At 44.3% G+C, this 16,857-nt stretch overlaps 1 protein-coding gene across 5 annotated transcripts in view; it reads left to right on the top strand.

Moving 5' to 3' along the window:
- FAM117A (family with sequence similarity 117 member A) overlaps positions 1-16,857 on the top strand; it is a 53,673-nt gene that overhangs the window by 10,771 nt on the left and 26,045 nt on the right. Inside the window, exon 1 of one of the 5 annotated variants that reach the window (XM_030923633.1) lies at positions 3,626-3,648. The exons of the other annotated variants lie outside the window; for them this stretch is intronic. The gene's annotated coding sequence lies outside the window, so the exon portion shown is untranslated. Of the gene's footprint in view, positions 1-3,625; positions 3,649-16,857 lie in introns of those variants that run through there. 5 annotated transcript variants of the gene reach the window in all.

Here is a 16,857-nt window from a genome sequence, read left to right as displayed (position 1 = left end):
ATGACTAATAAACCCCTTTTGCTTAATTAGGCAAAGGGCATTTCCCACATATGCAGAAAAAGTCCATTGTGAATTTTGTCTCAGGCTGGCATCCACTGCTACCTGCCCAGAACACCTCCAGCATTTGTTTCTCCTCTGTTTATATATCTGTATTCCAGGAGCAAAGATTCATTTGTTAAGCTAAGCAAAAGAGAATTGGGGCCGGGTGTGGTGGCTCACACCTGTAATCCCAGCAGTTTGAGAGGCCGAGGCAGGCAGATCACTTGAGGTCAGGAGTTTGAGACTAGCCTGGCCAACATGGTGAAACCCCATCTCCACTAAAACTACAAAAATTAGCAGGGCGTGTTGACACCTGCCTCTAGTCCCAGCTACTTGGGAGGCTAAGGTAGGAGAATCACTTGAGTCCGGAGGCGAAGGTTGCAGTGAGCCAAGACTGCGCCACTGCCCTCCAGTCTGTGTGACATAGCGAGACTGTCTCAGGAAAAAAAAAAGAAGAATTGGAAACTGGGCTGCAAAGAAGTCTGTTTCTTCCTTTAGCACCCCAAGGTGACTATCCACACCATAAATACTCACTTGGTGTGGGTAGTTGGAAGATGATGGTTACTATTAATACATTATTACATGTGTGATATGGTGGCAGTTTTTGAGTGTTTCCAGCTGGTTTGAGATATACCATTTCCATGTAGAATGAGTAGCTAACCAGGGACAGATAGGACATAGGAGGCAAACCAGGTTTTTCTGCCTCTGTGGGGTGGTCATGGTTACTGAGCTTGGGGCAAGGCCATGTTAGGGAGACATGCAAAGATGGATCTTACAGGAAAAGATTTCTTTCTTATGTGTGATTATGTGAAATCCAGAAAAGCACCCGGGAATACATGTGGGTGATGTGTTCCTATGGCAGGGGCAGGAGTAGATGCAAGTGGCATTGTACCGTGATAATAGCTTAGTCCTCTCTGTAGGGGACCCCTGGTATAACCATCCCCCTACTTCTAGTGGGAAAGAACGCTGGGGGGCGCAGGATCTGTCTGAGCATGTCTCCCTCTCCTAGCTTTAGGTTAACTGAAAGTGGAGTCATTGTAATGTATGATAGTGCTCTTCCGCGACAGGCATGTGCCCAGTAAGGGAAATAGGAAGGCCTTGAACTCTGGGAGAAAGCTCCATCTAGGGACTATGTATCATGGAGAATTGACTTCTTAGAGGTTATCTAACCCTCCCAAGTGGATTACAGGCTGCTGTTACCTCCAAAGCAGACTCTGTATAGAATTCTTTTTTTTTTTTTTTAATAGAGATGGGGTCTCACTATGTTGCCCAGGCTGGTCTCAAACTCCTGGGCTCAAGTGATCCTCCTTCCTCAGCCTCCCAAAGTGCTGGGATTACAGGCATGAGCCATTGCACTTGGCCTAGAAATCTTTTTTTTTTTTTTTTTTTTTTGAGACAGAGTCTCACTCTGTTGCCCAGACCAGAGTGCAGTGGTGCAATCTTGGCTCACTGCAACCTCCACCTCCCAGGTTCAAGCATTTCTCCTGCCTCAGCCTCCTGAGTAGCTGGGATTACAGGCACCCGCCACCATGCCCGGCTAATTTTTTTGTATTTTTAGTAGAGACAGGGTTTCACCATTACTGGCCAGGCTGGTCTCAAACTCCTGACCTTGTGATCTGCCCATCTCAGCCTCCCAAAGTGCTGGGATTACAGACATGAGCCACTGCGCCTGGCCCAGAAGTCTTTAATATTCTAATAACCATATGCTTGTGTGAAACCTTTCTTTTTTTTTTTTGAGACCAAGTCTCGCTCTGTTGCCAGGCTGGAGTACAGTGGCATGATCTTGTCTCACTGCACCCTTCGCCTTCTGGGTTCAAGCGATTCTCCTGCCTCAGCCTCCTGAGTAGCTGGGATTACAGGCACCCACCACCACACCTGGCTAATTTTCGTGTTTTTAGTAGAGACAGGGTTTCACCATGTTGGCCAGGCTGGTTTCGAACTCCTGACCTCAGGTGATCCACCTGCCTCAGCTTCCCAAAGTGCTGGGATTATAGGCGTGAGCCATCGTACCCAGCTGAAACCTTTCTTTCCTAGTTATTTCCCAACTTCACAAGGTAAAATCCCATTACAACAAATACTACAACAATGCTTCTGTATGATAAAGCTGTTTCCATGGTTCATGTAAATGCTTTGTTGTTTTTTGTGGGGTTTGTTGTTTTTTTATGGGGTTTGTTGTTTTAAAAAATATAGTAACTAATAATCATATATACCAAGCACTTTTTCTGGTACCTGTGCGTGTAATAGCTCATCTTTTTTTGGGATGGAGTTTTGCTCTTGCCGCCCAGGCTGGAGTGCAATGGCACAATCTCGGCTCACTGCAACCTCTGCCTCCTGGGTTCAAGCGATTCTCCTGCCTCAACCCCCAGAGTAGCTGAGATTACAGGCACATGCCACCACGCCTGGCTAATTTTTGTATTTTTAGTAGAGACGGAGTTTCACCATGTTAGCCAGGTTGGTCTCGAACTCCTGACCTCAGGTGATCCGCCCGCCTCGGCCTCCCAAAGTGCTGGGATTACAGTTGTGAGCCACCACGCCCAGCCAGTAATAGCTCATCTCTAAAGCAGGAACACCTGAGTGCTTGCTGTTTGCATTGTAGACAAAGAAAAAGGAACAGCTGTGGAACCATCACGAAATAGCCATGCCTCCTTCGCTTCCTCTTCATCTTGATCCTCCCCTCCTCCAGTAGTTCCCTGTTCTTTTCAAATAGAACACCATACAAAAACCCAGTGAAGGAAAGTGTGTGTGTGTGCATGTGTGTCTGAATATGAGTGTGTGTCTTGCTTGTGGACATGTGGGTGTGTTTGAGCATGTGTAAGAAAAAGTGCATGTGAAGAAAGTAGACAGTAAAGCAAATGGGGCAGCTGTTACAATAGGCAAATCTGTGTAAAGATTATATGGGTGTTCTATGTACTGTTCTTACTCTTGCATCTATAAATTTGAAGTTATTTCCAAATAAGATACTTAACACATGGATATATGTGAGACTAATTTGACTGCACTAAGAGTTCTCTGGAATGGAAATTTTCTTCTACATCCTGATAACATATCTTACTCTCCCCATTTAACAGATGGAACAACTGACACTCAGAGAAGTTAAGTGATCTATCTGAGTTCACATAGCACACGGGGCGGAGGCAGTATGTAGGCCCAGGTATTGACCGTTATAGTAGGCCACTTCTCAGGAGACCATAGCTGGTCCTTACTACTCTAGCTGGACCAGGTTAGCGTCAGATTCTGAGAGCTGATTGGGTGCCCGCTGCTGTGTGTCCCAGCCCAGTCCATGCCCCACATTGACCCAGCAGTGGAGTCAGCAGGGTTGCAGCTGTCTGCTGAAGCACACTGAGCATATTCAGAATGGCCAGGAACCTTCTAGAGAAACTGCTTCCTTAGGCTAAGAAACACTGTCACTGTGCTCTTGTGCTCTGCCCTCAACTCTCTTCATTTTTTTTTTTTTTTTTTTTTTTTTTTTTTTTTTTTTTTTTTTTGAGATGGAGTCTTGCTCTGTCACCAGGCTGGAGTGCAATGGCGCAATCTTGGCTCACTGCAACTTCCACCTCCCGGGTTCAAGCAATTCCCCTGCCTCAGCCTCTCGAGTAGCTGCGACTACAGGTGTGTGCCACCACGCCCAGCTAATTTTTTGTGTATTTTAGTAGAGATGAGGTTTCACCATGTTGGCCAGGATGGTCTTGATCTCCTGACCTTGTGATCCACCCACCTTGCCCTCCCAGAGTGCTGAGATTACAGGAGTGAGCCACCGCACCCAGCCTTCGTTTCTTAAAATACATGAAACCGGAAGGCCCTGCTGTGCCAGAGCCATGGGGGACTATTACCTCATTTATATAGTTGAGATCTGAGGGAAAAAGGAGTGGGTTTGGTTTACAAAGTGATGCCAGGTATAGGCCTAGGCCAGACAGCTTTCCTCTGCTATGTACCAGTCGATTGGTTGTACCCACTGCCTTGTGAGAGAGCAGGTTGCATGGTTCAGTGCAGCACATTGTATCAAGTAGATCAGGAGTTACAACTTCACGCACAAAGAGATGGCTCAATTTTAGTCAGTGAAAACCTTTCATTAACCACAGGGCCCAAGGAGGGGTGGATCTGGTAATCATTGCTAAGCAGACAGAGCTAGAGGTTCAGACACTGCCGCTTGTGTGCCGGCCCCTTTCCTCTCACACCAAACCACATGTTATGCATCTGTTTGTGCTCCTTGAAGGCCCTTGAATTATTCTTGTCATTTTTACTTACTGATGTTTTCCCCCAGCTGCCAGAGTTGGGGGTAAGTGAATGAATATGTCCCACTCGAATTCTTAATATAGAGAAAACATTTTCCTGAAAATCTTTAGTTTTAGAATGCATCCTTTATCTGAAATGCCTACCTGTAGCTACCTTAGACTTAATTAATCCTGACCATGGTTAAGTTGTCATCAAAGGATTTTTTTTCAGGGTCCCAGCTAGTTGTATGAAATAGATCCATGAGCACTTACTATATTGTTACCCCAGCTTATATACTTAGATTTCTTGTCCTTAGGCAGTGATGAAGCTATACACCCTGCCCCCACTGTTCTCTGATTCCTCAGGCTCTTTCCCTCCCCTAACGTAAGTGCCCGGTAGTTGACAACCAGAATCAGGGCAAGATGCAGGAGGATGAGAAGAGGCTGCACCCAAATTCCTGTTGGGTTGTCTGAAGCTTAGAGGTCTGTGTTGGAGCTGCTGTGCAAGTGGCAATGCTGTCTGCTCAGAGAGGACCATGATAACTGAGCCTGGACCTTCTAATTCTTAGAGGTTTGGTTAGGACTTATTGGTAATTAATGTCCCAGTGTTTCCCTGGATCAATTTTGTTTTTGCTTCATGAGGATAAGCCTTTTTACTTGAGTTATAAAAAAAGGTGACATTACTGTTAAGCATTCCTGATCTCAGAACAGATCCAAAACCCATCATATACAGGGGAAGAGGGTATAACTTACCTTCCAGTGGTGTTGCCACCCACTCCTCTGCCTCTGGAAGCACAGGAGAGGCAATCTCATAAGTACCCTTCTGATATGAAGCCATCAGCATATATTGAGGGTAGGAGGAATCTTTCCAATGTGGTATCTTCAACACTCTTTCTGGAAGGGCCATCTAATCTTGCTTTTCACACTAGGTTTACCCTGGAGGCACTACATAACCTTTGGGCTTCCCTTAGGAAATCTGAACAACCAGCAAGACCAGGGCTTCAAAGCAGGGTCTGCCCTGGAATGTTACCCAGTGCACTTTGGGGTTCTTTCACAGCTAGAGCTCAGCATGGGAATTTGCCACTGATTTGAGGTTTGTTCCAAAATATCAGGGCCCAGGTAAAGAATCACTAGATGGGATGTTGTGGTCTCTTAGGTATCTCCCTTTTTTGAAGCTGGGGGCATGAAGTAGATAGAGCTTGACTACAGAGTTGGAGATGATCAGAGAAGAATTTCTGCAAGTGGGTTGAGATGGTTCACACAAATTTTCAAGGATGCAGGGGTTGAGAAGAATAACCCTACTAGGGTCTTTGATCCTGAAGGCAGAGCAAATTCTGTTACTGTGACCTTCCTGGCCCTGAGGAACTTGAATAATTGTTCCTTATGAGTGCCCCCCAACTTCCTCCCCATAGCCCAGAGCAAAATGAATCAGTCAGGGTTAGGAGCAGAGGGTCCTGACAGAGCCCAACCTAGTGAGCTGTAGTGAGAGAGCAAACGTGCCCTCTGAGTGTTCATGTCTACTTGATGGTTACTCCCAGCTTGCCCAGTCATGTGACCAGATGTCTGCTTGTGGCTAGCCACAGGTAAACTGAGTGCTATTTATATTCTCCTGCTTGGTGAAGGAGGTGGGAGAGATCATCTGGGAGCCCACAACACAGCTGTTTGATCAGCCTAGGTAAGGCAAATCTCCCTTTGACTTTGTGCTGCTTTTTTTTTTTCCTACTTATCTTGCCCCAGATAATAGCATGGGTTCTGAGCTTTCAATTTAGCTGATTGGTCAGTAGCCATCTCTTATTTACCCTTTAATAGGTGGGGAATTCTAGAACTAGAGGAGGCCCAAACTCATCTGGGTATAGTCTCTTGTCTTCAAGGGTAAATACTGAGACAGCTGGGGATGTGTAATTATCTCTTCCAGAGGCTGTTCAGAGGCAGAGTCTAGCCACCCTCATTCAACCTTTTATCTATCTAGCTAGACTCTCTCTTATTCTAACTAAAGCCTTTTTACTGTCCTTTATGTTTGCACCCACAAGGAAGACTACTGATAAATTCTAATTCATTTTCCTTCCCCCTTGGGATCAAGCTACCCTCCATTTAGCCATTTTTACCTCTCTCTCTGGGATCTCACTGGTTTCTGCATTCCTTTTGAAGAGCAATCATGACAAACGGATGCCGAGGGACCACTTGGCTGTGTATATCTGAGGTTATACCCTACTCCAGCCATGTTTCTGGACTTATAGGAAGCTCTTAATTCTGCCTATAGTCTTGGTCTTGCTCCTGGGATGACATGACACTTCTTAATTTAGTTTAGTATCTTGATTCTACCTTGCATTAACTTGCATCTTGTGAGTTTCAGTTCCTTGCCTCAGCCTTATCCATGCTTTTATTTCTTGCCTACCTTCAGTCCCCCAAATTAGAAGTCCAGGGACCCAGTTGAATTTGGCTATAACCTGCCAATGTTGAAACGCTAAAGGGTTTAGGTCCTTGCTGAGGAGTGAATTGAATTTGTCTTCCTAAATGAAGCCAGTATTTTTTTTCTTACAACTTTATTTTGGAAAATTTCAAACCTACAGAAAAGTTAGAAGCACAATGTCTACCTATTTATCTTTCACCTAGACCCACTGATAACTTTTGCCACAATGGTCTCATCTATCTTTTCTCCTTCTATTTATATATATGTGTGTCTAGACATACCCACATATGCACGTATATACATCCATATGCACTTTTTTGGGTGCACAATTTGACAGTAAGTTGCAATTATCATGACATTTGTCACTTCATAACAGTGGCATCTCCTAAGAATAAAAACATCCTTCTCCATAATCATAATACCATCATTATACGTAATGAAATGACAGCATCTATTAGGTTGGTGCAAAAGTAATTGTGGCTTTGCCAAAGGCAGAAATGGACTAGAGATGTCATCTAGTCCATTTTCAAATTTTCCCTTTGATGGCTCTTGTTTTTGATCAGAACCCAGCCAAAGTCCCCTTTTGGTTATGTCTGTTTTAAAAGTCTCTCAATCTGGAACTACTTCCCACTCCTGTTTCTTATTTTGTTGTATTTATTTTTTATGACTAACATTTTGAAAAGTGGGCATCAGTTGTCTCTAGTTGTCCCACACTGGATTTTTCTGTTTCCTCATGGTGTATCTAACTTGCTCCTATATCCCCTGTATTTCCTGTAAATGGAAAGTTAGATCTGGGACCTGATTAGATTCAGGTTAAACATTTCTGACAAGAACATCTCATGGATAAAGCTATGTACTTCATAAAATGTCACTTTAGGCGATACATAATGCCAGAATGTCCACTGCTAGTCAGGCTCAGTTGGATCACTTGAGGTGGTATGGTAGCCCCCAGGCTATAAAAGTACATTATTCTCTTTGTAAGTGGTTTCTGGGGTAATACTTTGGGATTATATAAATCTTCTGTTCCCTATGACCTTTGACCCAGCGGTTTTGGCATCTGTTGAGAACTCTTCCTGATAGAGATATTACTCTGGGAGTTGCATAAAGCCAGTTCTGAATTAGCACTAATAGATGTGAGTGTTGACATGAGCAGTTCAAAAGAAGAATAACCAAAAAATTCTCTTTTGGCCTTTGAAATCACTGGAGGGACAGCAACAAAATGGGACCATCAAATTTTGTCAATGTTTGTAGCTTTTTAACTTGAGTATCAGTTGCTAAAACATATACCATCAGCCCTCTGCATCTGTGGGTTCTGCATCTGTGGGTACTACCAACTGAGTATCAAAAATACTTGGAAAAAATTGTACAGATTTAATTTTTCTTTTTCTTATTTTTTTTTTTTTTTGAGACGGAGTCTCGCTGTGTCGCCCAGGCTGGAGTGCCGTGGCCGGATCTCAGCTCACTGCAAGCTCCGCCTCCTGGGTTTACGCCATTCTCCTGCCTCAGCCTCCTGAGTAGCTGGGACTACAGGCGCCTGCCACCTCGCCCGGTTAGTTTTTTGTATTTTTTAGTAGAGACGGGGTTTCACCATGTTAGCCAGGATGGTCTCCATCTCCTGACCTCGTGATCCACCCGTCTCGGGCTCCCAAAGTGCTGGGATTACAGGCTTGAGCCACGGCGCCCAGCCCCCTAGACTTAATTTTTCTTGTTATTTCTTTTTTCTTTTCTTTTCTTTTCTCTTCTCTTCTCTTCTCTTCTCTTCTCTTCTCTTCTCTTCTCTTCTCTTTCCTTTCCTTTCCTTTTCTTTTCTTTTCTTTTCTTTTTTTCTTTTTGAGACACAGTCTCACTCTGTCACCCAGGCTGGAGTGCAGTGATGCGATCACAGCTCACTGCAGCTTTGACTTCCTTGGCTCAAGCAATCCTCCTACCTCAGCCTCCAGAGTAGCTAGGCTTACAGGCACATACCACCACACCTGGTTAATTTTTAAAATTTTTTGTAGAGACATGCTTTATGTTGCCCAGGCTGGTCTCAAACTCCTGGGCTCAAGTGATCCTCCTGCCCCAGTCTCCCAAAGTGCTGGGATGACAGGTGTGAGCCACCATGCCTGGTTTCTTGTCATTATTTCTTAAATAATACAGTATGACAACTATTTATATAGCATTTACATTATATTAAGTATTATAAGTAATCTAGAGATAAAGTGTGAGAATGCAGGGAGGCCGGGCAAGGTGGCTCACACCTATAATCCCAGCACTTTGGGAGGCCAAAGCACGAGAATCGCTTGAGCCCAGGAGTTCGAGACCAGCCTAGGCAACATAGAGAGATCCTGTCTCTACAAAAAAATTTAAAAATTAGCTAGGCAAAGTAGTTCACACCTGTTGTCCCAGCTACCCGGGAGGCTCAGGTGGGTCATGCCTGTAATCCCAGTACTTTGCAAGGCCAAGGAGGGAGAATCACTTGAGCCCAGGAGCTTGAGGTTGCAGTGAACTGTGATCATGCCACTGCACACCAGCCTGGGCAACAGAGCAAAACCCCGAATCAAAAGAAAAATAAATAAACAAATAATAAAGTACATGGGAGGATGTGCTTAGTCCATATGCAAATACTACACTGTTTTATATGAAGGACTTGAGCATCCATAGCTTTTGGTATCTGCAGGAGGTCCTGAAACTAATCCCCCATGGATGCCGAGTGATGACTGTATGCTGCTGTCTGGCAGTTTAAGTCAGGGAGAAGGCAAGCTGAATGGAGCCAAAAATAAGTCATGGTTTGTTCATAAAGCAGAAATTATTTTGATTATCCCAAAGTTATCTCTAATCCTGTTCTGATTTCCTTTTCCTTCTTTCACTTGCTTTCTACCTACCTCACTAGAAAAGGGACCCCCCCACACACCTTTTTTTTTTTTTAAGACAGGGTCTCACTGTCACCCAGACTGGAGTGCAGTGGCATAATCATAGCTCACTGCAGCCTCAACCTCTCGGGCTCAAGCAGTCCTCCCAACCTCAGCCTCCCCAGTATCTGGGACTACAGGCATGTCATGCATGCCCCCATGCCAGCGAATAAAATTTTTTTTCTTTTTTGTTTTTCTTTTTTATTTTATTTTTTTTGAAATGGAGTCTCACTCTGTACCCAGGCTGGAGTGCAGTGGCGCAATCTTGGCTCACTGCAAGCCCCGCCTCCCGGGTTCACACCATGCTCCTGCCTCAGCCCCCCAAGTAGCTGGGTCTACAGGTGCCCGCCACCACGCCTGGCTAATTTTTTTGTATTTTTAGTAGAGACGGGCTTTCACTGTGTTAGCCAGGATGGTCTCGAGCTCCTGATCTCGTGATCTGCCTGCCTTGACCTCCCGAAGTGCTGGGATTACAGGCATGAGCCACTGCGCCCAGCCTATTTTTTCTTTTTTGTAGAGGTGGAGTCTCGCTATGTTGCCCAAGCTGGTCTCAACCTCCTGGACTCAAGTGATTCTCCTGTCTTGGCCTCCCAAAGTGCTGGACTTACTGGTAGGAAGCCACCACACCTGGCCAATCCCTCATTTAAAAATTGTCTTCCTACCTTGGCCCACCCAACATGCCCAGTGGGTATACTAGTGTTCCTGAGACCCAGGTGTGATCATCCTGTTTCCAGCAAGGGAAAGGAATAGAACGCTTCCAACCCATGGAATAGTTCCTGAACCAAGGGTGCCAGGAGGTCATGATATAGTTGCGTCTGACAGCAAAACACAGGGTAGGAAATATACTTTCAGAAATCTTCTGTTTGGGTGATAAAAGGTCTCAGTTTGCTCTATGACCTTGGAGAAATCAGTTCACCTCTCTGCAGGGGGGTGTGTTATAGGCCCTGCATCACCTTGGAAGCTCAACTCCCTCATCCATAAGAGAATTTGTGAGCTTGTGGGGTGCACATATCCAGAACAGAAATCAGAGTACAGTTTCAATCATAGTTGTCCTTTTGTAGGATTTTTTGTCTTTGAACTTCCCTAATCTTTGTTTTTCCTTCACCTTACTTAAAACACTACCTAAGAGCTGACTGGGCTTCATGATTTTTTCCCACTTGATGGGAATCAGATTCCTGTGAGAAGTGAAGATATGAAGGGTTTATGCCTGTCCTTTGAGTTTAAAACAGCCCTCCAGGAATCCATCACTCCCAAATAACCATGGAGTAAGGATTTTTTTTTTTTTTTTTTTTTTTTTTTTTTTTTAGAGCTAGGGGGCTAGGCTATGTGTTATTTATGCTATTCTTGCAAAGGCCATGGAGATCCCAAAGGAAAGTATGTTCCAATCTGTAACTGCTAGTGTTTTGTTTTAAAAATGTTGAAATCCTACAGAACTCCTCTTCAGAGAATTCAGATAAAAGGTGAAAAGTTCACACCACTTCCTTTTCTTCTAACTGCAGCTTCTTAAGAATTGAACAAATGTCTAAGTAACTGCTGTCTACTCTTTTTATATACACACATAGACTTTGGACTTTGGGTTCACCCTTTTTCTCCTTGCTGTTACAAAGAACCAATGTATTCCTTATTTTTTTCCCACAATGACATCTCCAGAAGGGTTTCTCTTGGCCTGTCTCTCCAGCTGCCTACAGATGTGGTCTGCATCTTGAGAAGTTGGACACACAGCCAGAAATGCTTTCAATGGCTCTCACTTAAGCTGTACACTTAAATATGGAGTCAGTAATTGAGAGCCTGGCTGAGAAGTTTTTCATGTGTGTATAAATATCGTCACTCTTTTTTTTATTTGGGGTAGTCTTATTGGTAGGGATAACATGGGGTATTATCATTTTTCTTCTTTCTTTCTAATGTAGTTTCTTTAGTTGCTTCTACCTGTTAAGGATAGCTATTGAAAGAAGTGTTGTTGAAATAAGTGTTTGGAGCTCCAGATTTAATTTTTTCAGCTGGGATGGATGAGGTCTCCTTGGGCTTTCCAAGGAGGGCTTCTAACTCTTGTACAGTCATATTGGAAATTTCAGTTTCACTACAACTTCCCCACAAACCCACCCATCCCTAGTTAAGCAGTTAAGCAGCACTGGACCACAGGGAGCTCAGAAGATGGCCTGCCCTGTTTAATCCCAACAAATGTGCTGAAATAGAAAAATAATCCCTGTGAAGCTGCTAGGAGGAACTTCCCCTGCTTACTGCAAATCTGTTATTGGGGAAATGTTTAGAAATTCTGAATCTCTATTTTACTTTGTTCTACTCCAGATTAACATTTCCCTCTAACAGAAATGCTGCATCACAACTAGGACAGGACAGGACAGGACAGGATCTGTGTCTACTCATGCTGCTCTGACCCTGACTGCTTCTCCTCCTTAAGTGAAGATCACTGACTGAAAAAAAAAAACAGGTTGTAGTAGAAAAGCTTGTGTAATACGACCTCATTTTACTAAAAATACATATGCAGGCTCACGCATGGAGAGAGATCAGAACTGGTGAGCACAGTGGTGATCTCTGAGTGGGGGCATGCATAGTTCGTCATTTTCAGTTTTTGTTTATCTGCATTTTCTTCTTCTAACATGTGTGTAGTTTCTGTTATTATAATAAGAGTTGTTTTTTCTTTAAGGGGAGAGGTGAGATCAAAAAAATAAAAATAAAAAATAAAAACAAAAAACAGGGGAAATGAGAAGACTGTGCTAATAATGCTTCAAGTTTTGATGCCATGAGAAAATGACTCATAGCTTGTTTGTTGAACCAGCTAGTTGTTGAGTTTTTGCCATGTGTAAGATCTCATTGGCTGCCTCTCTCATTTTCCTTCTGTAGTCCTTCTTGGGTATTTTGGGATGACTACGATGGGTGGAGAGTAGCCTTTTCTTTATTTCACAGGCTTTTCTCTCCTATATCACCTCAAAGATAGTGAAATAAGTAGAGCATGCCCCCTAGATGCCCAGCCAGAACCCACTGGTCAGGGGCTTGTTTCCCCTTGTAAAGTGCTAAGCCTCTACCCCACAGTCTATCTCTGGTCACGCTGCGAAGAGCGTCGTGCCTGGTAGCCTGGCACTTAGAGATCCAAGTTGCATCAGCCTTGCTCACTTCAATCTCATCAGCAGGTTCCTGTCTTACTCCTCCAGTGTTTATCACAGACAGATGGCTCGTAGTGAGCGCTCAAAATCTGCTTACCTAGGGCATCAGTCTGCTGTAGTGTGCCCGGCCCATCTTTTGCTCTGGGTTCATTGTCTTATCTGTCGTTTGTGTGCCTTCTTCCGTGTTGACTTTCCCCCAACAGGCAGATACTTGACCGCTGGCCCTCTCCACTTATATAGCTCCCTCTCCCTAAAGCCATACTAGTGTAGCAGTTGGGAGACAGGACCAAGTGGCTCTGGAAGATAGCACCTAAGGCTTCTTATCGCCTGTGTGTGCTGTTTTGTTTTGTTTTTTCCATTTGCCGTTGCCCAAGAACCAAAGCATCCGCCACTGCTCAGCTGCATGGTGAAATGGCCTGGCTTGGTGCCAGGGTGCTTCACCAGGTGGTTGGGCTGTGGAGGCTGCTGCATGCGATGGGCTGATAATACCCCATGGTGCTGTAAACAGGACACTCCACCCTCCTGCAGCCACCCAGCTAGTGCCCCAACAGCCTGCTGCTTTGTCATGGCCTGTCATGATATGGGCTTCTCTTCTCTGATAGGGAAGCCTATTGTCATATTTCCCTCCCCTATTTCCTAAATCTGAGAGGGGTACTTTCCAGAAATGAAACCAGTTCATCTTCCAACCACAAGCAACCGTTGTGACTTCTCAATGCTGCTTCTCCTTTAACAATAATCACACAAGTGCAGGGCAGAACCCGATGCCCAGATCTTTCCGGTATGCCCATGGAGGATAAACCCAAGAGCCTCCATCTCAACTAGGTTCACCTAGAAGATTTCTTAGGGGACGTTCTCTATTGAGGTCAATCTCATTGGGCAGCAGAACTTAAGTGTTGACCTGAAGCTCCTGATGCCCCAGTCTGCAAGCAGCTTTATATTCTACCCTGCATCACTTATTCCTGGGTTGGACAGTCACTAATAAAGGAAAGGGCTTTGACATTAAAAATGAGCATCTTCCCAGGGGCCCAGGAGAGTGTAGGTCTACGGATACAGGGTCTAGGGCTTACTCTGCATGTCTTTGGGTAGTCTCCTCTTTCCGGACTCCTTCACCTACACCTTCAATCCTAAAGGACATTAATTGATTTGACATAATCTAACTAAGGCTTCAAAGTGTATTTCATCTCTTCATTTCTTTACAACATCCCTCAGAGGTAACTTAGGCCAGGACTGTGCCAGAGGGAGAGCAAGCCCAGTGAGGTTGGGTGGCATTGGCTGTAGTCAGACCTACCCTCCCCACCTCTTAGCTCCTACTAGATATCCAGGGGGGACATGCTGCGTCAGCCTGCAGCCCCTTCAAGGATGGCACAATACATGTCAGTGTCTCATTTTGGCTTTGGTTTGTGTTGCATTTGGGGGAAACTGACACCTTGGTTTAGCCCTTAGCCAATTTTGATGTCCAAAGAAGCAGGTGCTTACCAAACCACTTGCGAGGAGGTTTGTGAAATAAGTGGTAGTTTTTTTTTTAACTATTAAAATCTAATTTTTTAAAAAAGTCCCCTCCCTTATTTCCTAGGCTTAAAGGAAATATGGTATTTTAGTCTCCTCAAAAGAGCTGGGACATGCCAAGAATTTGGAGATTTGGGAGGGTAGTGGAGCCTTGCTAAGGACTCTGAAACAGAAGGTAATTCTGTCATCTCGTGGCCAGCAAGGTGTTGTGCCAGCACCCTGCGCCAGGATGTGGCCTCTGTGGAAGTAAGGCTGAGACCCAGCCGTCTCTTCATTTAAGGAAAAGAAACTGAGGCAAGTCCTCTTGTTTGATTTAGATGTAGTGAGATCCTTGCATGTCTGCCAGGGGAGAGCGAGTCAGGGGCTGCAGATTCTGGATTGGGGTTTCCTTGGTTTCTTCTCAATCCTTCCCACTCCCTCCTTTTTTTCCCCTTTGTATTTCTTTTCTGCTATTTGTGTGACTTTTTTTTGTACATGGAGGAACAAGTCGGGACCCACCAAGTCCAGAGTCTTAATGGATAACTGGTCAGAGGGAGCCGGAAAGAACGTAGAGTTTACCAAAATGCGTTGGTTGGATTCTCACATCACATTCCAGGATTTTGGATGCTCCCCAGCCCTGTGAGTACTGGGAGCAACGTACCACCTATGACTATTGTCCTAGAGATTGGACTCATTGAATATCAGGGTAGGATATGAAGAGTGGTGGAAACTAATATAAAATGGGTTAAAGTTATCCCTAGGAGATAATAGAGTCCTTTACTTCAAGTTTCAAAGACTTCCTCAAGAAACAAACAAAAGCAAAACAAAAAGTAGGTCATTGGAAACAATAGGATTGGGCCTGCCATCTCCTCCATTAGGTGCTAAAAAGAAGCTATCAATAAAAAATCTATTCATCCTAGGTGTCTAGGCAGGTGTCCCAGCAGCCTCAGAGGGTGTCCCTGATAGAAGAGGGATGTGAGCCGCAGTGAGTGGTTGGAAGACTGATTTAGGAGGAAGGAGGCTTGGATTTAGATGTGGGACTGCTGCAGACTTACGGAGTGAAAGAGACTAATGAGAGACTAAGCTTCTTTGTGCCTTAGTCTTCCTTAACAGTCTTTCCCTATCCCCTTTTACAGCTGACAGGAGAGTAACAGATTACAGCACACCAAAGTACTTTGTGGGGATGGGACAAAACTTTAAAGCACAACATAAACATGAGATAGCTTTAGGGTCTCAGTAAGGAAAGAATCTAAAAGAGATTTTTGCATTGACTTCAGATGAGGGGATGGGAGAAGTAGCTCCAGGAAACCTTTCTCCTGTCACTTATCCCTCAGCTCTGGAGTCCTACTCCTTTTCCTTTGAAACAGTGATGAAGCAGCCTTTAGGATGATGAGATCCTACCCCTCATGCCAATCACTTGCTCGTCCGTGGCCCATCTGCCTCTTTGGTTATCTGTCATGTAATTTTGTAAATCCGCTTTCCAGAGTCCCTGCCTCATCAGTGGACTCTAATAGACAGTTTTGGAGGACAGCATTTTGGCCTGAGCTGGCTGCTGATGTGGGTCAGAAGCGCCCAGAAATATCTGGATTGCTACCTTTTGATTTTAAACCCAGGTTAGGAAAATGAGTGGTTGAAATGCTGGTGTAGAGATAAAGTTGCACCTTTAACCCAGCGTACCTGTCACCAACTTACTAGGCAACAAGGTTGGAGGAAGGGTAAGAAAGGTTGGGCCTTCCTGAGCCTCAGAGAGAGAAAAAAAGACAAGCAGCTATGGGATCTTTACCCCAAGTGGGTGTATTGAGCACGCATGCAAAGTCAGAACCCCTGGTAAAAGTAGAGCCAGTTGACCCTTCTTGTGAAGGTTTTTCAATTTTATTCAAATACTTAGGTGGCTGCCAATTGCCAGCCCTATGCTTTAGACATTGTGGGGGATACATAGAGCCCACCCTTGGCCTCTCCTGGCTGTTTATTATCTAGGAGTTACAAATGCCCTATTCCTCAAGAGAAGGTGCTCATTACTAGAAGAGTACAAAGTACTGAGGAAACAGAAAATTCCAAGACATTGCTTCCAGGGGATTCCAGTGGATGCAGAAGGCTTGGTGGAGTGGAGGCAGTAAGGCTGGTCCTGACAGATGAACAGATTTTAACCCTGGGCCCATGCAAAACCTCAGAGGAGGGAAGGCTTGGGACATGGGTGGGAAATGGTATGCAGTATAGTTTGTCTGAGATTTAGCGACTTTGAGGAAGAGTGAGGTGTAAAGGACAGGTAAGTGGGACCACATGAAGGCTTTACCTCCATCTTTGAAAGAGAGCCTTTGAAGAGGTTTAATCTAGGAATGTGAAGATCATTTAAAATGATGTGTTTTAACATCAATATATATTGATTTGGAAAGATGTTTATAAGGTAAAAACATATACCAAAACAATACGTAGAGTATGATCTCATTTTAAATTGTAAAGCATATATACACACACACCACACACACAGAAGAGGTAAGACCTGTAAGTTTGTATTTCTCATAGCATTGGTTATCTCTGGGTGTTGAGAGTTGAGGGTTTTTTTTTTTCTGTTTGTTTATATTTCTATATTTCCTGACTTTTCTACAGTTCACACTTACTGTTGTAGTTATAAATTATTCACTTGTTTTAAATAAGCACATATATGATGGCTGAGTGAGATGATGTAGAACTATGCCAGGGAT

This window comes from Rhinopithecus roxellana, chromosome 19 (assembly GCF_007565055.1).
Source record: "Rhinopithecus roxellana isolate Shanxi Qingling chromosome 19, ASM756505v1, whole genome shotgun sequence".
Taxonomy (NCBI): Eukaryota; Metazoa; Chordata; class Mammalia; order Primates; family Cercopithecidae; genus Rhinopithecus; species Rhinopithecus roxellana.
The sequence above is the reverse complement of the archived record's forward strand: the minus strand, read 5'-3'. Positions and strand labels throughout refer to the sequence as shown.